The following is a 25,377-nucleotide window of genomic DNA, read 5'->3' as shown; positions in this document are numbered from 1 at the left end:
AGTCGGAGGACCTCTTTAGTACTTGGCTTTGCTTTCCCTCCCATTGTCCTCACTGTTCCGGCTGCACCGAGGTCTTGTGTTTATTTACGCCTCCTTTTTGCCCATTATTATTATTTTTCCCAACATGCTGGGAGTTGTAGTTTTGCAGCAGCTGGAGGCGCACAGTTTGGAGATCATCGTTCTATTTCTTGTTACTTCTATCATAGTTAGATCCAGTATATACTGATAAACATCCTCACACTGCCCCCTTGTGGTGTCAGAGCGGTACTGTAGTTCACATGTGACGATATTATTGAGGATCTCCCAGGTTATTTGAAGTTATTCTGCTCTGGATCGGTGTTACAGGTGGGGTCTCTTCTATGGCACAGGTGGGGTCTCTTCTATGATTCAGGTGGGGTCTCTTCTATGACACAGGTGGGGTCTCTTCTATGGCACAGGTGGGGTCTCTTCTATGACACAGGTGGGGTCTCTTCTATGGCACAGGTGGGGTCTCTTCTATGGCACAGGTGGGGTCTCTTCTATGACACAGGTGGGGTCTCTTCTATGGCACAGGTTGGGTCTCTTCTATGGCACAGGTGGGGGTCTCTTCTATGGCACAGGTGGGGTCTCTTCTATAACACAGGTGGGGTCTCTTCTATGGCACAGGTGGGGTCTCTTCTATAACAGAGGTGGGGTCTCTTCTATGGCACTGGTGGGGGTCTCTTCTATGTCACAGGTGGGGTCTCTTCTATGACACAGGTGGGGTCTCTTCTATGGCACAGGTGGGGTCTCTTCTATGACACAGGTGGGGTCTCTTCTGTGGCACAGGTGGGGTCTCTTCTATGGCACAGGTGGGGTCTCTTCTATGGCACAGGTTGGGTCTCTTCTGTGGCACAAGTGGGGTCTCTTTTGTAACACAGGTGGGGTCTCTTCAATGGCACAGGTGGGGTCTCTTCTATAACACAGGTGGGGTCTCTTCTATGGCACTGGTGGGGGTCTCTTCTATGGCACAGGTGGGGTCTCTTCTATGGCACAGGTGGGGTCTCTTCTATGGCACAGGTGGGGTCTCTTCTATGGCACAGGTGGGGTCTCTTCTATGGCACAGGTGGTGTCTCTTCTATGACACAGGTGGGGTCTCTTCTATGACACAGGTGGGGTCTCTTCTATGGCACAGGTGGGGTCTCTTCTATGACACAGGTGGGGTCTCTTCTATGGCACAACAGGGGTCTCTTCTATGGCACAGGTTGGGTCTCTTCTGTGGCACAGGTGGGGTCTCTTCTATTACACAGGTGGGGTCTCTTCTATGGCACAGGTGGGGTCTCTTCTGTGGCACAGGTGGGGTCTCTTCTATGGCACAGGTGGGGTCTCTTCTGTGGCACAGGTGGGGTCTCTTCTATAACACAGGTGGGGTCTATTCTATGGCACTGGTGGGGGTCTCTTCTATGTCACAAGTGGGGTCTCTTCTATGACACAGGTGGGGTCTCTTCTATGGCACAGGTGGGGTCTCTTCTATGACACAGGTGGGGTCTCTTCAATGCACAGGTGGGGTCTCTTCTATGGCACAGGTGGGGTCTCTTCTATGACACAGATGGGGTCTCTTCTATGGCACAGGTGGGGTCTCTTCTATGACACAGGTGGGGTCTCTTCTATGGCACAGGTGGGGTCTCTTCTATGGCACTGGTGGGGTCTCTTCTATGGCACAGGTTGGGTCTCTTCTGTGGAACAGGTGGGGTCTCTTCTATAACACAGGTGGGGTCTCTTCTATGGCACAGGTGGGGTCTCTTCTATAACACAGGTGGGGTCTATTCTATGGCACTGGTGGGGGTCTCTTCTATGTCACAGGTGGGGTCTCTTCTATGACACAGGTGGGGTCTCTTCTATGGCACAGGTGGGGTCTCTTCTATGACACAGGTGGGGTTTCTTCTATGGCACAGGTGGGGTCTCTTCTATGGCACAGGTGGTGTCTCTTCTATGACACAGGTGGGGTCTCTTCTGTGGCACAGGTGGGGTCTCTTCTATGACACAGGTGGGGTCTCTTCTATGGCACAGGTGGGGTCTCTTCTATAACACAGGTGGGGTCTCTTCTATGGCACAGGTGGGGTCTCTTCTATGACACAGGTGGGGTCTCTTCTATGGCACAGGTAGGGTCTCTTCTGTGGCACAGGTGGGGTCTCTTCTATGGCACAGGTGGGGTCTCTTCTGTGGCACAGGTGGGGTCTCTTCTATAACACAGGTGGGGTCTCTTCTATGGCACAGGTGGGGTCTCTTCTATGGCACTGGTGGGGGTCTCTTCTATGTCACAGGTGGGGTCTCTTCTATGACACAGGTGGGGTCTCTTCTATGGCACAGGTGGGGTCTCTTCTATGACACAGGTGGAGTCTCTTCTGTGGCACAGGTGGGGTCTCTTCTATGGCACAGGTGGGGTCTCTTCTATGGCACAGGTTGGGTCTCTTCTGTGTCACAGGTGGGGTCTCTTCTATAACACAGGTGGGGTCTCTTCTATGGCACAGGTGGGGTCTCTTCTATGACACAGGTGGGGTCTCTTCTATGGCACAGGTGGGGTCTCTTCTGTGGCACAGGTGGGGTCTCTTCTATGGCACAGGTGGGGTCTCTTCTATGACACAGGTGGGGTCTCTTCTATGGCACAGGTGGGGTCTCTTCTATGGCACAACAGGGGTCTCTTCTATGGCACAGGTTGGGTCTCTTCTGTGGCACAGGTGGGGTCTCTTCTATAACACAGGTGGGGTCTCTTCTATGGCACAGGTGGGGTCTCTTCTATGACACAGGTGGGGTCTCTTCTATGGCACAGGTGGGGTCTCTTCTGTGGCACAGGTGGGGTCTCTTCTATGGCACAGGTGGGGTCTCTTCTATGGCACAGGTGGGGTCTCTTCTATGGCACAGGTGGGGTCTCTTCTATGGCACAGGTGGTGTCTCTTCTATAACACAGGTGGGGTCTCTTCTATGGCACAGGTGGGGTCTCTTCTATGGCACAGGTGGGGTCTCTTCTATGACACAGGTGGGGTCTCTTCTATGGCACAGGTTGGGTCTCTTCTATGGCACAGGTGGGGGTCTCTTCTATGGCACAGGTGGGGTCTCTTCTATGGCACAGGTGGGGGTCTCTTCTATGGCACAGGTGGGGTCTCTTCTATAACGCAGGTGGGGTCTCTTCTATGGCACAGGTTGGGTCTCTTCTATAACAGAGGTGGGGTCTCTTCTATGGCACAGGTGGGGTCTCTTCTATAACAGAGGTGGGGTCTCTTCTATGGCACTGGTGGGGGTCTCTTCTATGGCACAGGTGGGGTCTCTTCTATGACACAGGTGGGGTCTCTTCTATGGCACAGGTGGGGTCTCTTCTATGGCACTGGTGGGGTCTCTTCTATGGCACAGGTGGGGTCTCTTCTGTGGCACAGGTGGGTTCTTTTCTATGAAACAGGTGGGGTCTCTTCTATGACACAGGTGGGGTCTCTTCTATGGCACAGGTGGGGTCTCTTCTATTGCACAGGTGGGGTCTCTTCTGTGGCACAGGTGGGGTCTCTTCTATGGCACAGGTGGGGTCTCTTCTGTGGAACAGGTGGGGTCTCTTCTATAACACAGGTGGGGTCTCTTCTATGGTACAGGTGGGGTCTCTTCTTTGGCACTGGTGGGGGTCTCTTCTATGTCACAGGTGGGGTCTCTTCTATGGCACAGGTGGGGTCTCTTCTATGGCACAGGTGGTGTCTCTTCTATAACACAGGTGGGGTCTCTTCTATGACACAGATGGGGGTCTCTTCTGTGGCACAGGTGGGGTCTCTTCTATGACACAGGTGGGGTCTCTTCTATGGCACAACAGGGGTCTCTTCTATGGCACAGGTTGGGTCTCTTCTGTGGCACAGGTGGGGTCTCTTCTATAACACAGGTGGGGTCTCTTCTATGGCACAGGTGGGGTCTCTTCTACGACACAGGTGGGGTCTCTTCTATGGCACAGTTGGGGTCTCTTCTGTGGCACAGGTGGGGTCTCTTCTTTGGCACAGGTGGGGTCTCTTCTATGGCACAGGTGGGGTCTCTTCTGTGGCACAGGTGGAGTCTCTTCTATGGCACAGGTGGGGTCTCTTCTGTGGCACAGGTGGGGTCTCTTCTGTGGCACAGGTGGGGTCTCTTCTATGACACAGGTGGGGTCTCTTCTATGACACAGGTGGGGTCTCTTCTATGGCACAGGTGGGGTCTCTTCTATGGCACAGGTGGGGTCTCTTCTGTGGCACAGGTGGGGTCTCTTTGGCACAGGTGGGGTCTCTTCTGTGGCACAGTTGGGGTCTCTTCTATGGCACAGGTGGGGTCTCTTCTGTGGCACAGGTGGGGTCTCTTCTATGACACAGGTGGGGTCTCTTCTATGACACAGGTGGGGTCTCTTCTATGGCACAGGTGGAGTCTCTTCTATAACACAGGTGGGGTCTCTTCTATGGCACAGGTGGGGTCTCTTCTATGGCACTGGTGGGGGTCTATTCTATGTCACAGGTGGGGTCTCTTCTATGACACAGGTGGGGTCTCTTCTATGGCACAGGTGGGGTCTCTTCTATGACACAGGTGGAGTCTCTTCTGTGGCACAGGTGGGGTCTCTTCTATGGCACAACAGGGGTCTCTTCTATGGCACAGGTTGGGTCTCTTCTGTGGCACAGGTGGGGTCTCTTCTATAACACAGGTGGGGTCTCTTCTATGGCACAGGTGGGGTCTCTTCTATGACACAGGTGGGGTCTCTTCTATGGCACAGGTGGGGTCTCTTCTGTGGCACAGGTGGGGTCTCTTCTATGGCACAGGTGGGGTCTCTTCTATTACACAGGTGGGGTCTCTTCTATGGCACAGGTGGGGTCTCTTCTATGGCACAGGTTGGGTCTCTTCTGTGGCACAGGTGGGGTCTCTTCTATAACACAGGTGGGGTCTCTTCTATGGCACAGGTGGGGTCTCTTCTATGACACAGGTGGGGTCTCTTCTATGGCACAGCTGGGGTCTCTTCTGTGGCACAGGTGGGGTCTCTTCTATGGCACAGGTGGGGTCTCTTCTATGGCACAGGTGGGGTCTCTTCTATGACACAGGTGGGGTCTCTTCTATGGCTGAGGTTGGGTCTCTTCTATGGCACAGGTGGGGGTCTCTTCTATGGCACAGGTGGGGTCTCTTCTATAACACAGGTGGGGTCTCTTCTATGGCACGGTGGGGTCTCTTCTATAACAGAGGTGGGGTCTCTTCTATGGTACTGGTGGGGGTCTCTTCTATGGCACAGGTGGGGTCTCTTCTATGACACAGGTGGGGTCTCTTCTATGGCACAGGTGGGGTCTCTTCTATGGCACTGGTGAGGTCTCTTCTATGGCACAAGTGGGGTCTCTTCTGTGGCACAGGTGGGGTCTTTTCTATGACACAGGTGGGGTCTCTTCTATGACACAGGTGGGGTCTCTTCTATGGCACAGGTGGGGTCTCTTCTATGGCACAGGTGGGGTCTCTTCTGTGGCACAGGTGGGGTCTCTTCTGTGGCACAGGTGGGGTCTCTTCTGTGGCACAGGTGGGGTCTCTTCTGTGGCACAGGTGGGGTCTCTTCTGTGACACAGGTGGGGTCTCTTCTATGACACAGGTTGGGTCTCTTCTATAACACAGGTGGGGTCTCTTCTATGGCACAGGTGGGGTCTCTTCTATGACACAGGTGGGGTCTCTTCTATGGCACAGGTGGGGTCTCTTCTGTGGCACAGGTGGGGTCTCTTCTATGGCACAGGTGGGGTCTCTTCTATGACACAGGTGGGGTCTCTTCTATGGCACAGGTGGGGTCTCTTCTGTGGCACAGGTGGGGTCTCTTCTGTGACACAGGTGGGGTCTCTTCTATGACACAGGTTGGGTCTCTTCTAAAACACAGGTGGGGTCTCTTCCATGGCACAGGTGGGGTCTCTTCTATGACACAGGTGGGGTCTCTTCTATGGCACAGGTGGGGTCTCTTCTGTGGCACAGGTGGGGTCTCTTCTATGGCACAGGTGGGGTCTCTTCTATGGCACAGGTGGGGTCTCTTCTGTGGAACAGGTGGGGTCTCTTCTATAACACAGGTGGGGTCTCTTCTATGGTACAGGTGGGGTCTCTTCTATGGCACTGGTTGGGGTCTCTTCTATTTCACAGGTGGGGTCTCTTCTATGACACAGGTGGGGTCTCTTCTATGGAACAGGTGGGGTCTCTTCTATGACACAGGTGGGGTCTCTTCTATGGCACAGGTGGGGTCTCTTCTATGGCACAGGTGGTGTCTCTTCTATAACACAGGTGGGGGTCTCTTCTATGACACAGATGGGGTCTCTTCTGTGGCACAGGTGGGGTCTCTTCTATGACACAGGTGGGGTCTCTTCTATGGCACAACAGGGGTCTCTTCTATGGCACAGGTTGGGTCTCTTCTGTGGCACAGGTGGGGTCTCTTCTATAACACAGGTGGGGTCTCTTCTATGGCACAGGTGGGGTCTCTTCTACGACACAGGTGGGGTCTCTTCTATGGCACAGGTGGGGTCTCTTCTGTGGCACAGGTGGGGTCTCTTCTTTGGCACAGGTGGGGTCTCTTCTATGGCACAGGTGGGGTCTCTTCTGTGGCACAGGTGGTGTCTCTTCTATGGCACAGGTGGGGTCTCTTCTGTGGCACAGGTGGGGTCTCTTCTGTGGCACAGGTGGGGTCTCTTCTATGACACAGATGGGGTCTCTTCTATGACACAGGTGGGGTCTCTTCTATGGCACAGGTGGGGTCTCTTCTATGGCACAGGTGGGGTCTCTTCTGTGGCACAGGTGGGGTCTCTTTGGCACAGGTGGGGTCTCTTCTGTGGCACAGTTGGGGTCTCTTCTATGGCACAGGTGGGGTCTCTTCTGTGGCACAGGTGGGGTCTCTTCTATGACACAGGTGGGGTCTCTTCTATGACACAGGTGGGGTCTCTTCTATGGCACAGGTGGAGTCTCTTCTATGGCACAGGTGGGGTCTCTTCTATTGCACAGGTGGGGTCTCTTCTATGACACAGGTGGGGTCTCTTCTATGACAATGGTGGGGTCTTTTCTATGGCACAGGTGGGGTCTCTTCTGTGGCACAGGTGGGGTCTCTTCTGTTGGACAGGTGGGGTCTCTTCTGTGGCACAGGTGGAGTCTCTTCTATGACACAGATGGGGTCTCTTCTATGACACAGGTGGGGTCTCTTCTATGACACAGGTGGGGTCTCTTCTATGGCACAGGTGGGGTCTTTTCTATGGCACAGGTGGGGTCTCTTCTGTGGCACAGGTGGGGTCTCTTCTGTTGGACAGGTGGGGTCTCTTCTGTGGCACAGGTGGAGTCTCTTCTATGACACAGATGGGGTCTCTTCTATGACACAGGTGGGGTCTCTTCTATGGCACAGGTGGGGTCTCTTCTATGGCACAGGTGGGGTCACTTCTATGACACAGGTGGGGTCTCTTCTATGGCACAGGTGGGGTCTCTTCTGTGGCACAGGTGGGGTCTCTTCTATGGCACAGGTGGGGTCTCTTCTATGGCACAGGTGGGGTCTCTTCTGTGGAACAGGTGGGGTCTCTTCTATAACACAGGTGGGGTCTCTTCTATGGTACAGGTGGGGTCTCTTCTATGGCACTGGTGGGGGTCTCTTCTATGTCACAGGTGGGGTCTCTTCTATGACACAGGTGGGGTCTCTTCTATGGCACAGGTGGGGTCTCTTCTATGACACAGGTGGGGTCTCTTCTATGGCACAGGTGGGGTCTCTTCTATGGCACAGGTGGTGTCTCTTCTATAACACAGGTGGGGTCTCTTCTATGACACAGATGGGGTCTCTTCTGTGGCACAGGTGGGGTCTCTTCTATGACACAGGTGGTGTCTCTTCTATGGCACAACAGGGGTCTCTTCTATTGCACAGGTTGGGTCTCTTCTGTGGCACAGGTGGGGTCTCTTCTATAACACAGGTGGGGTCTCTTCTATGGCACAGGTGGGGTCTCTTCTACGACACAGGTGGGGTCTCTTCTATGGCACAGGTGGGGTCTCTTCTGTGGCACAGGTGGGGTCTCTTCTATGGCACAGGTGGGGTCTCTTCTATGGCAAAGGTGGGGTCTCTTCTGTGGCACAGGTGGAGTCTCTTCTATGGCACAGGTGGGGTCTCTTCTGTGGCATAGGTGGGGTCTCTTCTATGACACAGGTGGGGTCTCTTCTATGACACAGGTGGGGTCTCTTCTATGGCACAGGTGGGGTCTCTTCTATGGCACAGGTGGGGTCTCTTCTGTGGCACAGGTGGGGTCTTTGTGGCACAGGTGGGGTCTCTTCTGTGGCACAGTTGGGGTCTCTTCTATGGCACAGGTGGGGTCTCTTCTGTGGCACAGGTGGGGTCTCTTCTGTGGCACAGGTGGGGTCTCTTCTATGGCACAGGTGGGGTCTCTTCTATGGCACAGGTGGGGTCTCTTCTGTGGAACAGGTGGGGTCTCTTCTATAACACAGGTGGGGTCTCTTCTATGGTACAGGTGGGGTCTCTTCTATGGCACTGGTGGGGGTCTCTTCTATGTCACAGGTGGGGTCTCTTCTATGACACAGGTGGGGTCTCTTCTATGGCACAGGTGGGGTCTCTTCTATGACACAGGTGGGGTCTCTTCTATGGCACAGGTGGGGTCTCTTCTATGGCACAGGTGGTGTCTCTTCTATAACACAGGTGGGGTCTCTTCTATGACACAGATGGGGTCTCTTCTGTGGCACAGGTGGGGTCTCTTCTATGACACAGATGGGATCTCTTCTATGGCACAACAGGGGTCTCTTCTATTGCACAGGTTGGGTCTCTTCTGTGGCACAGGTGGGGTCTCTTCTATAACACAGGTGGGGTCTCTTCTATGGCACAGGTGGGGTCTCTTCTACGACACAGGTGGGGTCTCTTCTATGGCACAGGTGGGGTCTCTTCTGTGGCACAGGTGGGGTCTCTTCTATGGCACAGGTGGGGTCTCTTCTATGGCACAGGTGGGGTCTCTTCTGTGGCACAGGTGGAGTCTCTTCTATGGCACAGGTGGGGTCTCTTCTGTGGCACAGGTGGGGTCTCTTCTGTGGCACAGGTGGGGTCTCTTCTATGACACAGGTGGGGTCTCTTCTATGACACAGGTGGGGTCTCTTTTATGGCACAGGTGGGGTCTCTTCTATGGCACAGGTGGGGTCTCTTCTGTGGCACAGGTGGGGTCTCTGTGGCACAGGTGGGGTCTCTTCTGTGGCACAGTTGGGGTCTCTTCTATGGCACAGGTGGGGTCTCTTCTGTGGCACAGGTGGGGTCTCTTCTATGACACAGGTGGGGTCTCTTCTATGACACAGGTGGGGTCTCTTCTATGGCACAAGTGGAGTCTCTTCTATGGCACAGGTGGGGTCTCTTCTATGGCACAGGTGGGGTCTCTTCTGTGGCACAGGTGGGGTCTCTTCTATGACACAGGTGGGGTCTCTTCTCTGACAATGGTGGGGTCTTTTCTATGGCACAGGTGGGGTCTCTTCTGTGGCACAGGTGGGGTCTCTTCTGTTGGACAGGTGGGGTCTCTTCTATGGCACAGGTGGAGTCTCTTCTATGACACAGATGGGGTCTCTTCTATGACACAGGTGGGGTCTCTTCTATGGCACAGGTGGGGTCTCTTCTATGACACAGGTGGGGTCTCTTCTGTGGCACAGGTGGAGTCTCTTCTATGACACAGATGGGGTCTCTTCTATGACACAGGTGGGGTCTCTTCTATGGCACAGGTGGGGTCTCTTCTATGGCACAGGTGGGGTCACTTCTATGGCACAGGTGGGGTCTCTTCTATGGCACAGGTGGGGTCTCTTCTATGACACAGGTGGGGTCTCTTCTATGGCACAGGTGGGGTCTCATCTGTGGCACAGGTGGGGTCTCTTCTGTGGCACAGGTGGGGTCTCTTCTGTTGCACAGGTGGGGTCTCTTCTATGACACTGGTGGGGTCTCTTCTATGACACTGGTGGGGTCTCTTCTGTGGCACAGGTGGGGTCTCTTCTGTGGCACAGGTGGGGTCTCTTCTATGGCACAGGTGGGGTCTCTTCTATGGCACAGGTGGGGTCTCTTCTATGACACAGGTGGGGTCTCTTCTATGACACTGGTGGGGTCTCTTCTATGACACAGATGGGGTCTCTTCTATGACACAGGTGGGGTCTCTTCTATGGCACAGGTGGGGTCTCTTCTATGGCACAGGTGGGGTCAATTCTATGGCACAGGTGGGGTCTCTTCTATGGCACAGGTGGGGTCTCTTCTATGACACAGGTGGGGTCTCTTCTATGGCACAGGTGGGGTCTCATCTGTGGCACAGGTGGGGTCTCTTCTGTTGCACAGGTGGGGTCTCTTCTATGACACTGGTGGGGTCTCTTCTATGACACTGGTGGGGTCTCTTCTGTGGCACAGGTGGGGTCTCTTCTGTGGCACAGGTGGGGTCTCTTCTATGGCACAGGTGGGGTCTCTTCTATGGCACAGGTGGGGTCTCTTCTATGACACAGGTGGGGTCTCTTCTATGACACTGGTGGGGTCTCTTCTATGGCACAGGTGGGGTCTCTTCTATGACACAGGTTGGGGTCTCTTCTGTGACACAGGTGGGGTCTCTTCTATGACACAAGTGGGGTCTCTTCTGTGGCACAGGTGGGGTCTCTTCTATGAAACAGGTGGGGTCTCTTCTATGATACAGGTGGGGTCTCTTCTGTGGCACAGGTGGGGTCTCTTCTATGACACAGGTGGGGTCTCTTCTGTGACACAGGTGGGGTCTCTTCTATGGCACAGGTGGGGTCTCTTCTATGGCACAGGTGGGGTCTCTTCTATGACACAGGTGGGGTCTCTTCTATGACACTGGTGGGGTCTCTTCTATGGCACAGGTGGGGTCTCTTCTATGACACAGGTTGGGGTCTCTTCTGTGACACAGGTGGGGTCTCTTCTATGACACAAGTGGGGTCTCTTCTGTGGCACAGGTGGGGTCTCTTCTATGAAACAGGTGGGGTCTCTTCTATGATACAGGTGGGGTCTCTTCTGTGGCACAGGTGGGGTCTCTTCTATGACACAGGTGGGGTCTCTTCTGTGACACAGGTGGGGTCTCTTCTATGGCACAGGTGGGGTCTCTTCTGTGGCACAGGTGGGGTCTCTTCTATGGCACAGGTGGGGTCTCTTCTGTGGCACAGGTGGGGTCTCTTCTGTGGCACAGGTGGGGTCTCTTCTATGGCACAGGTGGGGTCTCTTCTGTGACACAGGTGGGGTCTCTTCTATGGCACAGGTGGGGTCTCTTCTATGGCACAGGTGGGGTCTCTTCTATGGCACAGGTGGGGTCTCTTCTATGACACAGGTGGGGTCTCTTCTATGACACAGGTGGGGTCTCTTGGAAGATATTTAAGAAGAGAGATCTCTCAAGTCCTATCTCACAGCTAAAGGATCAATCAGACTCTTGCTGCAGAGATTCCCACACAGGGAAAACCATCAGTCCTACTGTGCGGGAGGACAGAATAAACCATAAGGGACTGAGGGGGACCCCTCCTTTATAGGGGATATGTGGCTGTGTTTTCACTTTAATTCTATTTACTATTCAATAAAATTCCATGGGTCCTATCAGTTTGCGGGGGATGGAATAATCTGTGCTGCTGGTAGGCGGTGAGGGAAAGGTTCTTACATTAGAGTTCAGTTAAAAAGGAAAAAAATTCCTTGCTTTATTTTGGTTTTCTTTTTGTATATTGCCACAGGGGGAGAGCCCTTACTACTATATGGGGGCTGTATGAAGGCTGCCCTTACTACTATATGGGGGCTGTATGAAGGCCGCCCTTACTACTATATGGGGGCTGTATGAAGGCCGCCCTTACTACTATATGGGGGCTGTATGAAGGCTGCCCTTACTACTATATGGGGGCTGTATGAAGGCCGCCCTTACTACTATATGGGGGCTGTATGAAGGCCGCCCTTACTACTATATGGGGGCTGTATGAGGAGCCTTACTACTATATGGGGGCTGTATGAAGGCCGCCCTTACTACTATATGGGGGCTGTATGAATGCCGCCCTTACTACTATATGGGGGCTGTATGAAGGCCGCCCTTACTACTATATGGGGGCTGTATGAAGGCCGCCCTTACTACTATATGGGGGCTGTATGAAGGCCGCCCTTACTACTATATGGGGGCTGTATGAAGGCCGCCCTTACTACTATATGGGGGCTGTATGAAGGCCGCCCTTACTACTATATGGGGGCTGTATGAAGGCCGCCCTTACTACTATATGGGGGCTGTATGAAGGCCGCCCTTACTACTATATGGGGGCTGTATGAAGGCCGCCCTTACTACTATATGGGGGCTGTATGAAGGCCGCCCTTACTACTATATGGGGGCTGTATGAGGAGCCTTACTACTATATGGGGGCTGTATGAAGGCCGCCCTTACTACTATATGGGGGCTGTATGAAGGCCGCCCTTACTACTATATGGGGGCTGTATGAAGGCCGCCCTTACTACTATATGGGGGCTGTATGAAGGCCGCCCTTACTACTATATGGGGGCTGTATGAAGGCCGCCCTTACTACTATATGGGGGCTGTATGAAGGCCGCCCTTACTACTATATGGGGGCTGTATGAAGGCCGCCCTTACTACTATATGGGGGCTGTATGAGGAGCCTTACTACTATATGGGGGCTGTATGAAGGCCGCCCTTACTACTATATGGGGGCTGTATGAAGGCCGCCCTTACTACTATATGGAGGCTGTATGAAGGCCGCCCTTACTAATATATGGGGGCTGTATGAAGAACGCCCTTACTACTATATGGGGGCTGTATGAAGGCCGCCCTTACTACTATATGGGGGCTGTATGAAGGCCGCCCTTACTGCTATATGGGGGCTGTATGAAGGCCGCCCTTACTACTATATGGGGGCTGTATGAAGGCCGCCCTTACTACTATATGGGGGCTGTATGAAGGCCGCCCTTACTACTATATGGGGGCTGTATGAAGGCCGCCCTTACTACTATATGGGGGCTGTATGAGGAGCCTTACTACTATATGGGGGCTGTATGAAGGCCGCCCTTACTACTATATGGGGGCTGTATGAAGGCCGCCCTTACTACTATATGGAGGCTGTATGAAGGCCGCCCTTACTAATATATGGGGGCTGTATGAAGAACGCCCTTACTACTATATGGGGGCTGTATGAAGGCCGCCCTTACTACTATATGGGGGCTGTATGAAGGCCGCCCTTACTGCTATATGGGGGCTGTATGAAGGCCGCCCTTACTACTATATGGGGGCTGTATGAAGGCCGCCCTTACTACTATATGGGGGCTGTATGAAGGCCGCCCTTACTACTATATGGGGGCTGTATGAAGGCCGCCCTTACTACTATATGGGGGCTGTATGAAGGCTGCCCTTACTACTATATGGGGGCTGTATGAAGGCCGCCCTTACTACTATATGTGGGCTGTATGAAGGCCGCCCTTACTACTATATGGGGGCTGTATGAAGGCCGCCCTTACTACTATATGGGGGCTGTATGAAGGCCGCCTTTACTACTATATGGGGGCTGTATGAAGGCCGCCCTTACTACTATATGGGGGCTGTATGAAGGCCGCCCTTACTACTATATGGGGGCTGTATGAAGGCCGCTCTTACTACTATATGGGGGCTGTATGAAGGCCGCCCTTACTACTATATGGGGTCTGTATGAGGAGCCTTACTACTATATGGGGGCTGTATGAAGGCCGCCCTTACTACTATATGGGGGCTGTATGAAGGCCGCCCTTACTACTATATGGGTGCTGTGTAAGGAGCCTTACTACTATATGGGGGCTGTGTAAGGAGCCTTACTACTATATGGGGGGCTGTATGAGGGGCCGTACAACTATATGGGGGCTGTATGAGGGGCCGTAGTACTATATAGGGGCTGTGTGAGGGACAATACTACTATATGTGGGTTGTGTGAGGAGCCTTACTACTATATGGGGGTTGTATAAGGGACCGTACAACTATATGGGAGCTGTACGAGGAGCCGTACTACTATATGGGAGCTGTATAAGGGACAGTACAACTATATGGGGGCTGTATGAGGAGCCGTAGTACTATATAGGGGCTGTGTGAGTGACCTCACTACTATATGAGGGCTGTATGAGGGGCCGTAATACTATATAGGGGCTGTGTGAGGGACCTTTCTACTATATGAGGGCTGTATGAGGGGCCGTAGTACTATATAGGGGCTGTGTGAGGGACCTTACTACTATATGGGGGTTGTGTGAGGAGCCTCACTACTATATGGACGTTGTATGAAGGGCCGACGTACTATATAGGGGCTGTGTGAGAGGCCTTACTACTATATGAGGGCTGTATGAGGGCCCTTACTATGATATAGGGGCTGTATGAGGGGTCCAACTACTAGATCGTGGCTGTATGAGTTCTCTTACTACTCTATGGGGGCTGTATAAGGGCCCTTACTACAATATGGGGGTTGTATGAGAGGCCTACCTACTATATGGGGACTATATAAGGGGTCCTTACTACCATATGGGACTATAGAGGAGCATAACTATTATATGGGGCAGCATGAGGGTCCCAACTATTATATGGGGGCTGTATGATGGGCCTTACTACCTTGTGGGGGCTGTATGAGGACCCCTATTATTATATGGGGGCTGTATGAGGCCCTTGCTACCATGTGGGGGCTGTAGGAGGGGCCTTACTACAATATGAGGGCTGTATGAGGTACTTACTACTAAATGGGGCACCGTGAGGGTCCTAACTACTATATGGAGGCTGTATGGGGGCCCTATTATCATATGTGGGCTTTATGAGGGGCAATACTACTATATGGGGGCTGTATGAGGTTCTTACTACTATATGGGGCACTGTGAGGGTCCTATCTACTATATGGGGGCTGTATGGGGGCCCCTATTATCATATGGGGGCTTTATGAGGGGCAATACTACTATATGAGGGCTGTATGAGGTACTTACTACTATATGGGGCACCGTGAGGGTCCTAACTACTATAAGGGGGCTGTATGGGGCCCCTATTTTCATATGGGGGCTTTATGAGGGGCAATACTACTATATGGGGGCTGTATGAGGTACTTACTACTATATGAGGCGTGTGAGGGTCCTAACGACTATATGGGGGCTATAGGAGGGCCCTTTTGTGGTAGCCCTTGGGGGGTGTATGGTAGTGGTGGTATGGTATAAGTCTATAAGGGGTTAATGTTAACCCTAGAGTTCGTGACGCAAGGCTGAGGGCTAGTATGCTGAATCAATGTTCCGGCCTATCGCCGCCCTTCCCAGTAACGATAGGTGCATAAAATAACTGAAGGTCCACAAGGAGATTTGAACTTGGATAACTTTTACTGAAGTGCTTGCAATATTCACGGCACAGTAACAGTCTCATACAAACAGTCTTTAGGTTGCTTAGTGACTGGCAGTAGTCGCAGACCTTGAGACAGACATACAGTCTCGGAATTTAGGAAGAGATTTGCAGATCCATCCGGATTTAGGGGAGGTATTAGGTCCGGAGATGCTGCAGAGTGTTTGGGAGGTGATACACTCTATAATTATAATTGGTCAGCCGTTGCTGCAAGGCTCAGGCCTAACTCACTGTGATAATTGCTGCGCAGGTACCAGAGAGATGCTGCTCGTCCGGGAGCCAGGAACAAGAGAGAGTAAAGATGGCAGCCGCTCCCTTATATGGGCAGGGGTGGGGTGAATCTGATTGGTCCGAACATCTGCCACTCACCATTATATGGTGTGATGGGATTGCTTATGTCACAGGGACCTCTATAGGTCCTTAAGCCCAATACCATAGAGTTCACCTCGTCACATGACCCGCAGGTCCTATCGTTATTACCTCAGCATACTAGCCCTTAGCCTGGTGTCACGAACTATAGGGTTAACCTTAACCCCTGATATACTGAAGCAATACCCTGACTGTACTACCCCTACCCCTGAGGCCTACCACAATACTTTATGGGAACAGTGTAAGTCGGGTTGTATTTGTGGGGTGCAGGGGGGGGTTCAGGCAATTTCTTTGCATTGGGGACCTCTGGTTTCCAGCTTAGCCCCTGGTGGTGGTAGTGTGATGGTCTGGGGCGGCTTTGCTGCCTCAGTACCTGGACGACTAACTGTGATTGATGGAACCATGAATTCTGCTCTCTACCAAAGAGTCCTGAAGGAGAAAATCCGGCCATGATTGGTGACGTCAGACTGAAGGGCACTTGGGTTCTGCAGCAGGACAATGGTCCAAAACAAACCAGCAGGTCCAACTCCGAAAGGCTTAAAAACAAAAACAATATGAAGGTTGTGGAGCCGCCTTGTCAAAACCCAGACGTGAATCCGATTGATAATGTGGTAGGCCTCAGGGGTAGGGGTAGTACAGTCAGGGTATTGCTTCAGTATATCAGGGGTTAAGGTTAACCCTATAGTTCGTGATGCCAGGCTGAGAGCTAGTATACTGAGGTAATTCTCCGGCCTATCGCCGCCCTTCCCAGTAACGACAGGTGCATATGAATAATGACTGAAGGTCCACAAAGCAGCTGAACTTGAACTTGGATAAACTTTACTTAAAGGCTTGCGATACATCCAATGAACGGTAACAGTCTCATTAATACAGTCTCCATACACCTCAGTGACTGACAGTTGTTGCGGACCTTGACTTTTTTTATAAGTCTCTAGATTTAGGGTTAATTGCGAAGATCCATCCGGATTTAGGGGATAGATAAGGTCCGGTGATCTTGCAGAGTGCTTAGGGATTGATACACTCACGGTTTGGTAATGATCAGCCGTTGCAGCAAGGCTCAGGCCTAAACTCACTGATGACAGCAGCGCAGATCCTTCTCTCATCAAAGCCTGGGAACAAGAGAGTGAGCTATGGCCGCCACTCCCTTATATGGGCAGGGGCGGGGCCGTTTTAATTGGTCCAAATATCTGTTGTCACGATGCCGGCTGGCAGGAGGTGGATCCTCTGTGCCAGAGAGGGATTGGCGTGGACCGTGCTAGTGGACCGGTTCTAAGTCACTACTGGTTTTCACCAGAGCCCGCCGCAAAGCGGGATGGTCTTGCTGCGGCGGTAGTGACCAGGTCGTATCCACTAGCAACGGCTCAACCTCTCTGACTGCTGAAGATAGGCGCGGTACAAGGGAGTAGACAGAAGCAAGGTCGGACGTAGCAGAAGGTCGGGGCAGGCAGCAAGGATCGTAGTCAGGGGCAACGGCAGGAGGTCTGGAACACAGGCAAGGAACACACAAGGAAACGCTTTCACTGGCACAATGGCAACAAGATCCGGCGAGGGAGTGCAGGGGAAGTGAGGTATAAATAGGGAGTGCACAGGTGAACACACTGATTAGAACCACTGCGCCAATCAGCGGCGCAGTGGCCCTTTAAATCGCAGAGACCCGGCGCGCGCGCGCCCTAGGGAGCGGGGCCGCGCGCGCCGGGACAGGACCGACGGAGAGCGAGTCAGGTACGGGAGCCGGGGTGCGCATCGCGAGCGGGCGCCACCCGCATCGCGAATCGCATCCCGGCTGGAGGCGGTATCGCAGCGCACCCGGTCAGTGGATCTGACCGGGGCGCTGCAGAAACGAGAGTGTAGCGAGCGCTCCGGGGAGGAGCGGGGACCCGGAGCGCTCGGCGTAACATCTGTCACTCACTGTTACAAGGAATTGTGGGCACAATACGTCACAGGGACCTCCAAAGGTCCTTAACCTCTTAAGGACATAGGACGTTCTCTAACGTCCCCGCTACCTGGACTTTAATGCCCAAGGACCTTAGAGAACGTCCTGTTGTATTTCCGGTCTCTGCCGCGCGCCGGGCAGAGATCGGAACGGCATGTCTGCTGAAATCTTTCAGCAGACATGCCGTGCAAATGCGATCTTTAGCGATTCGGGTCATTCGGGTCACTTGTGACCCGATGACCTGGAAATAAATGGTGATCGGCGGTGTACAATTCACCGCCAATCACCTACCGTTGCTGGGTAGCGGTGACAATACTGTCACCGCCCCAGCAACGCTGCTATTGGCTGGCGATCGTCCAGCCAATAGCAGAGCGGCAGAGGAGGGGTTAACGGCTCCTTCCCGCTGCTGGACCCGCTGTTTTCGTTCAGTCAGCGGGTGCCTCAGGGAGAAGAAGCCGTGGATCCCCCCTTGGAGCTCCGGAGCCCCCCCAGGAGCCTTAGAATAGGGTGAGATCATTTTAGGGACAGGTAGGAGTTTAAATAGTTAAAAAGTTAAATAAAAGTTAAAAAAAAGTTTTAAAAAAAAAGTACCCTCCCTCCCCCCCTGACCCCCTAATAGGTCCCCCAGGGTCCTATTAGGGGTTCAGGGAGCTGCGTGTGCCACCCCCTTTTTTTTTTTTGGCCGCAGCTTCTTTTTTTTTTTTTATAAAAACAAATCCCCCCTGACCCCCTAATAGGTTCCCCAGGGTCCTATTAGGGTCTGATTCCTTACCCAGGGTCCTATTAGGGGTTCAGGGAGCTGCATTTGCCACCCCCTTTTTTTTTTGGGCCGCAGCTTTTTTTTTTTTTTTTTCTATTACTGTTTTACACTTTGTACACCAAGCACGAACACAGTACATACTTCCCCTCCCCCCCCCCCCCCCCCCCCCCCCGTAGAAAAAAGGCAATGGCCCGCCGGGCATTTTCGGTAGCGGAGGCTTACACTTTTTTAGCCTCCGACTCCGAATCTGCCAGTGAGGACGATGAAGATCCAACATTTTTGTGTTCTCCATCGCCCTCCTCATCATCTAGTAGTGATGATGAGTCCCCCGTACGGCGGCGGAGACGCCGCCAGGCGAGGCCACGCACCCCCCATGAGAGTGACCCAGTGGCCGACACTAGTACGGGTGGCAATGCCGCTTGTAATAGGAGTCCAGAGCCCCCTTCCGGTGACCCTGTCTGGAGCTCCCCAGAGGGTTATCAGCCACGGATTCCGGAGTTTGTTGGCGACTCAGGAATCCGGATTGACACGGCTGGGTTCACTGATCTGGACTTTTTAAAGTTTTCTTTCAGTGACAGCCTGGTCAATCTAATGGTGGGGCAAACAAATTTGTATGCCCAGCAGTTCATTGCCCACCACCCCAATTACTTTTTGGACAGGCCCAATGAATGGCGTGCCATTGATGCAGCGGAAATGAGGACATTTTGGGGCCTCTCGCTGCATATGGGCCTGGACAAAAAACCAAGTGCTCGTCATTACTGGAGCGGGGACGTCCTTTATCAAACAGTATGGCGATGACACGACACGGAACCGGTATGAGGCCATTCGGAAATGCCTGCATTATGCAGATAATGTGGTATGTCCGCCCCGAGGTGATCCCGCCCATGACCGGCTTTACAAAGTGAGGCCGGTCATCGATCACCTTGGGGCCAAATTTTTGGAGGCCTACGTACCGCTCAGGGGACCTCTCGGTAGATGAGTCTCTCATCAGTTTTAAGGGGAGACTCATCTTCCGCCAGTATATTCCTTCGAAGCGGGCGCGGTATGGCGTGAAGCTCTATAAACATTTTATGAGGGTACCTCCGGGTACACTCTCAAGTTTAGAGTGTATGAGGGACGAGATTCCCGTATTGAACCTCCAGATTGTTCCCCCACTCTGGGTGTTAGCGGGAAACTCATTTGGGACCTTATGCACCCATTGCTGGATAAGGGTTACCACGTGTACCTGGACAACTTTTATACCAGCATCCCTCTCTTCACATCCCTTTCTGCCAGATCCACGTCCGCTTGTGGGACCGTGCGGAAGAACCAGAGAGGCCTCCCTCTAAATTTTGTTAAGACGCCTATCCCCAAGGGTGAGTCCTGTGCCCTGACCCATGATAACCTGTTGTTGGTCAGGTATAAGGATAAGAGGGATGTCCTTATACTCACCACTATTTATGGGAATGGCAGCACCCCTGTCCCTGTGCGAGGTTCCGTGGGACCGCTCCTCAAGCCCGATTGTATTCTGGACTACAATCCGTATATGGGGGGAGTTGATCTCTCAGATCAAGTCCTCAAGCCATATAACGCCATGCAGAAAACACGGGTATGGTACAAAAAGGTTGTGGTCTACTTGGTACAGGTTGCCATGTACAACGCTTTTGTACTATCCCAGTACACTGGCAACACAGGGACATTCCTCAAGTACCAAGAAGAAGTCCTAAAGGTCCTGATCTTTGCTGACCGGGAAAGAGCGGGCCGGACTTCCCAAGGGTCTGGAGTTATAGGCGCCAGGATCGTCCCAGGCCAACACTTTCCAGGTGAGGTCCCCCCCAGTGGAAAGAAGGGACGATCCCAGAAAAAATGCAGAGTGTGTTACAGAAGGGGATACGGAAGGACAAGAGGGGGAGAGGGAGGGACAGGAGGGGGATACGGAAGGACAGGAGGGGGAGACGGAAGGACAGGAGGGGGATACGGAAGGACACCACCATTCAGTGTGACACTTGCCCCGATCATCCGGGCCCCTGCATAGGCTGCATCAGGGAGTATCACACTTCCATGGAGCCCTAAATTTTCCCTTTTCAGTTAAATTTTCCATAATTTGACCAATGTACCAAGTCCAGAGTACATTCCAAAATTTTACCCCCATAAATCACTAAATTGCCCAAAAAAACCTGGAAAAAAAAAACCTGATAAGACCTCTGGGGGTGTTTTTTCAAAAATGGGTCATAGGTCACTGAGTCACTATCATCGGGGACTTTTTTATGTTGCCTCAAATGCGCAGCGCTCTCTCTCCACCTGAGCGGGGGCGTATTTGGGGTAACAGGTTAGGGACGGCCACACACATCACATTCCCAGAATGATGATTCAGAGCACAGGGTTTGGGGTGGGAATATTTTTTTTAGTTTTGGCTATGCTCTGGGTCATCATTCTGGGAACATATCCTATTGTTACGCCGAGCGCTCCGGGTCCCCTCTCCTCCCCGGAGCGCTCGCAGCTTCCTCGCATTTGCAGCGCCCCGGTCAGACCTGCTGACCGGATGCGCTGCAATATCCCTCTCAGCCGGGATGCGATTCGCGATGCGGGAGGCGCCCGCTCGCGCTGCGCATTCCGGCTCCCGTACCTGACTCGTTCCCTGTCTGTCTTGTCCCGGCGCGCGCGGCCCCGCTCCTTAGGGCGCGCGCGCGCCGGGTCTCTGCAATTTAAAGGGCCACTGCGCCACTGATTGGCGCAGCAGGCTTAATCAGTGTGTTCACCTGTGCACTCCCTACTTATACCTCACTTCCCCTGCACTCCCTCGCCGGATCTTGTTGCCATTGTGCCAGTGAAAGCGTTTCCTTGTGTGTTCCTAGCCTGTGTTCCAGACCTCCTGCCGTTGCCCCTGACTACGATCCTTGCTGCCTGCCCTGACCTTCTGCTACGTCCGACCTTGCTCTTGTCTACTCCCTTGTACCGCGCCTATCTTCAGCAGTCAGAGAGGTTGAGCCGTTGCTGGTGGATACGACCTGGTTGCTACCGCCGCTGCAAGACCATCCCGCTTTGCGGCGGGCTCTGGTGAATACCAGTAGCAACTTAGAACCGGTCCACCAACACAGTCCACGCCAATCCCTCTCTGGCACAGAGGATCCACCTCCTGCCAGCCGAATCGTGACAGTAGATCCGGCCATGGATCCCGCTGAAGTCCCACTGCCAGTTGTCGCCGACCTCACCACAATGGTCGCCCAGCAGTCGCAACAGATAGCGCAACAAGGCCACCAGCTGTCTCAACTGACCGTGATGCTACAGCAGCTTTTACCTCAGCTCCAGCAACCATCTCCTCCGCCAGCTCCTGCACCTCCTCCGCAGCGAGTGGCCGCTTCCGGCCTACGATTATCCTTGCCGGATAAATTTGATGGGGACTCTAAGTTTTGCCGTGGTTTTCTTTCGCAATGTTCCCTGCACTTGGAGATGATGTCGGACCAGTTTCCTACTGAAAGGTCTAAGGTGGCTTTCGTAGTCAGCCTTCTCTCTGGGAAAGCTCTGTCATGGGCCACACCGCTCTGGGACCGCAATGACCCCGTCACTGCCTCTGTACACTCCTTCTTCACGGAGATCCGAAGTGTCTTTGAGGAACCTGCCCGAGCCTCTTCTGCTGAGACTGCCCTGTTGAACCTGGTCCAGGGTAATTCTTCTGTTGGAGAGTACGCCATCCAATTCCGTAGTCTTGCCTCCGAACTTTCCTGGAATAATGAGGCTCTCTGCTCGACCTTTAAAAAAGGCCTATCCAGCAACATTAAAGATGTGCTGGCTGCACGAGAAATTCCTGCTAACCTGCATGAACTTATTCATCTTGCCACCCGCATTGACATGCGTTTTTCCGAAAGGCGTCAGGAGCTCCGCCAGGATATGGACTTTGTTCGCATTTAGCGGTTTCTCTCCCCGGCTCCTCTCTCCTCTGGTCCTCTGCAATCCGTTCCTGTGCCTCCCGCCGTGGAGGCTATGCAAGTTGACCGGTCTCGCTTGACACCTCAAGAGAGGACACGACGCCGCATGGAGAATCTATGCCTGTACTGTGCTGGTACCGAACACTTCTTGAAAGATTGTCCTATCCGTCCTCCCCGCCTGGAAAGACGTATGCTGACTCCGCACAAAGGTGAGACAGTTCTTGATGTCAACTCTGCTTCTCCACGCCTTACTGTGCCTGTGCGGATGTCTGCCTCTACCTTCTCCTTCTCTGTTACGGCCTTCTTGGATTCCGGATCTGCAGGAAATTTTATTTTGGCCTCTCTCATCAACAAGTTCAACATTCCGGTGACCAGTCTCGCCAGACCCCTCTACATCAATTCTGTTAACAACGAAAGATTGGACTGTACCGTGCGTTACCGCACGGAACCTCTCCTAATGTGCATCGGACCTCATCACGAAAAAATTAAATTTTTGGTCCTCTCCAACTGCACTTCTGAAATTCTTCTTGGATTACCGTGGCTTCAACGCCATTCCCCAACCCTTGATTGGTCCACAGGAGAAATCAAGAACTGGGGTACTTCTTGTCACAAGGACTGTCTTAAACCGGTTCCCAGTACTCCTTGCCGTGACCCTGTGGTTCCCCCTGTATCCGGTCTTCCTAAGGCTTATATGGACTATGCTGAAGTTTTTTGCAAAAAGCAAGCTGAGACTTTACCTCCTCACAGGCCTTATGACTGCCCTATTGACCTCCTCCCGGGTACTACTCCACCCCGGGGCAGAATCTATCCTCTGTCTGCTCCAGAGACTCTTGCCATGTCGGAGTACATCCAGGAAAATTTAAAAAAGGGGTTTATCCACAAGTCCTCCTCCCCTGCCGGAGCTGGATTTTTTTTGTGTCCGAAAAAGATGGCTCCCTACGTCCTTGCATTGATTACCGCGGACTTAATAAAATCACGGTAAAAAAACGCTACCCCTTACCTCTTATCTCGGAACTCTTTGATCGCCTCCAAGGTGCCCACATCTTTACCAAACTGGACTTAAGAGGTGCTTATAATCTCATCCGCATCAGGGAGGGGGACGAATGGAAGACTGCATTTAACACCAGAGATGGACACTTTGAGTATCTGGTCATGCCCTTTGGCCTGTGCAACGCCCCTGCCGTCTTCCAAGACTTTGTTAATGAAATTTTTCGTGATCTCCTATATTCCTGTGTTGTGGTTTATTTGGACGATATTCTGATTTTTTCTGCCAACTTAGAAGAACACCGCCAGCATGTCCGCATGGTTCTTCAGAGACTTCGGGACAATCAACTTTATGCCAAAATGGAGAAATGTCTCTTTGAATGTCAATCTCTTCCTTTCCTAGGATACTTGGTCTCTGGCCAGGGACTACAAATGGACCCAGATAAACTCTCTGCCGTCTTAGATTGGCCACGCCCCTCCGGACTCCGTGCTATCCAACGTTTTTTGGGGTTCGCCAATTATTACAGACAGTTTATTCCACACTTTTCCACTATTGTGGCTCCTATCGTGGCTTTAACCAAGAAAAATGCCAATCCTAAGTCCTGGTCTCCCCAAGCGGAAGACGCATTTAAACGTCTCAAGTCTGCCTTTTCTTCTGCTCCCGTGCTCTCCAGACCTGACCCAGCTAAACCCTTCCTATTGGAGGTAGATGCCTCCTCAGTGGGAGCTGGAGCTGTCCTTCTACAAAAAAATTCTTCCGGACATGCTGTGACTTGTGGTTTTTTTTCTAGGACCTTCTCCCCGGCGGAGAGAAATTACTCCATCGGGGATCGAGAACTACTGGCCATTAAATTGGCGCTTGAGGAATGGAGGCACCTGCTGGAGGGATCAAAATTTCCAGTTATCATATACACTGATCACAAGAATCTCTCCTATCTCCAGTCTGCCCAACGACTGAACCCTCGCCAGGCCAGGTGGTCGTTGTTCTTTGCCCGTTTTGACTTTGAAATTCATTTTCGCCCTGCTGACAAGAACATTAGGGCCGATGCCCTCTCTCGTTCTTCTGATGCCTCTGAAGTAGAGGTCTCTCCGCAACACATCATTCCTCCGGACTGTCTGATCTCCACTTCTCCAGCCTCCATCAGTCAAACTCCTCCAGGGAAGACCTTCGTTTCTCCACGCCGGCGTCTCGGGATTCTCAAATGGGGACACTCCTCTCACCTCGCAGGCCATGCGGGCATCAAAAAATCCTTGCAACTCATCTCTCGTTTTTATTGGTGGCCGACTCTGGAGACTGATGTTGTTGATTTTGTGCGGGCCTGTACTGTCTGTGCCCGGGATAAGACTCCTCGCCAGAAGCCTGCTGGTCTCCTTCATCCTCTGCCTGTCCCCGAACAGCCTTGGTCACAGATTGGTATGGACTTTATTACGGACTTACCCTCATCCCGTGGCAACACAGTTGTTTGGGTGGTCGTTGATCGATTTTCCAAGATGGCACATTTTATTCCTCTTCCTGGTCTTCCTTCAGCGCCTCAGTTGGCAAAGCAATTTTTTGTACACATTTTTCGCCTTCACGGTTTGCCCACGCATATCGTCTCGGATAGAGGCGTCCAATTCGTGTCTAAATTCTGGAGGGCCCTCTGTAAACAGCTCAAGATCAAATTAAACTTCTCTTCTTCTTATCATCCCCAATCCAATGGGCAAGTAGAAAGAATTAATCAGGTCCTGGGTGACTATTTACGGCATTTTGTTTCCTCCCGCCAGGATGACTGGGCAGATCTTCTACCATGGGCCGAATTCTCATACAACTTCAGAGTCTCCGAATCTTCTGCTAAATCCCCATTTTTCGTGGTGTACGGCCGTCACCCTCTTCCCCCCCTCCCTACTCCCTTGCCTTCTGGTTTGCCCGCTGTGGATGAAGTGACTCGTGATCTTTCCACCATATGGAAAGAGACCCAAAATTCTCTTTTACAGGCTTCATCCCGGATGAAAAGATTTGCTGATAAAAAAAGAAGAACTCCCCCATTTTTGCTCCCGGAGACAAGGTATGGCTCTCCGCTAAATATGTCCGCTTCCGTGTTCCCAGCTACAAATTGGGACCACGCTATCTTGGTCCTT

This window comes from Hyla sarda, unplaced genomic scaffold (genome assembly GCF_029499605.1).
Source record: "Hyla sarda isolate aHylSar1 unplaced genomic scaffold, aHylSar1.hap1 scaffold_72, whole genome shotgun sequence".
NCBI lineage: Eukaryota > Metazoa > Chordata > Amphibia > Anura > Hylidae > Hyla > Hyla sarda.
This window is presented reverse-complemented; position numbering follows the sequence as displayed.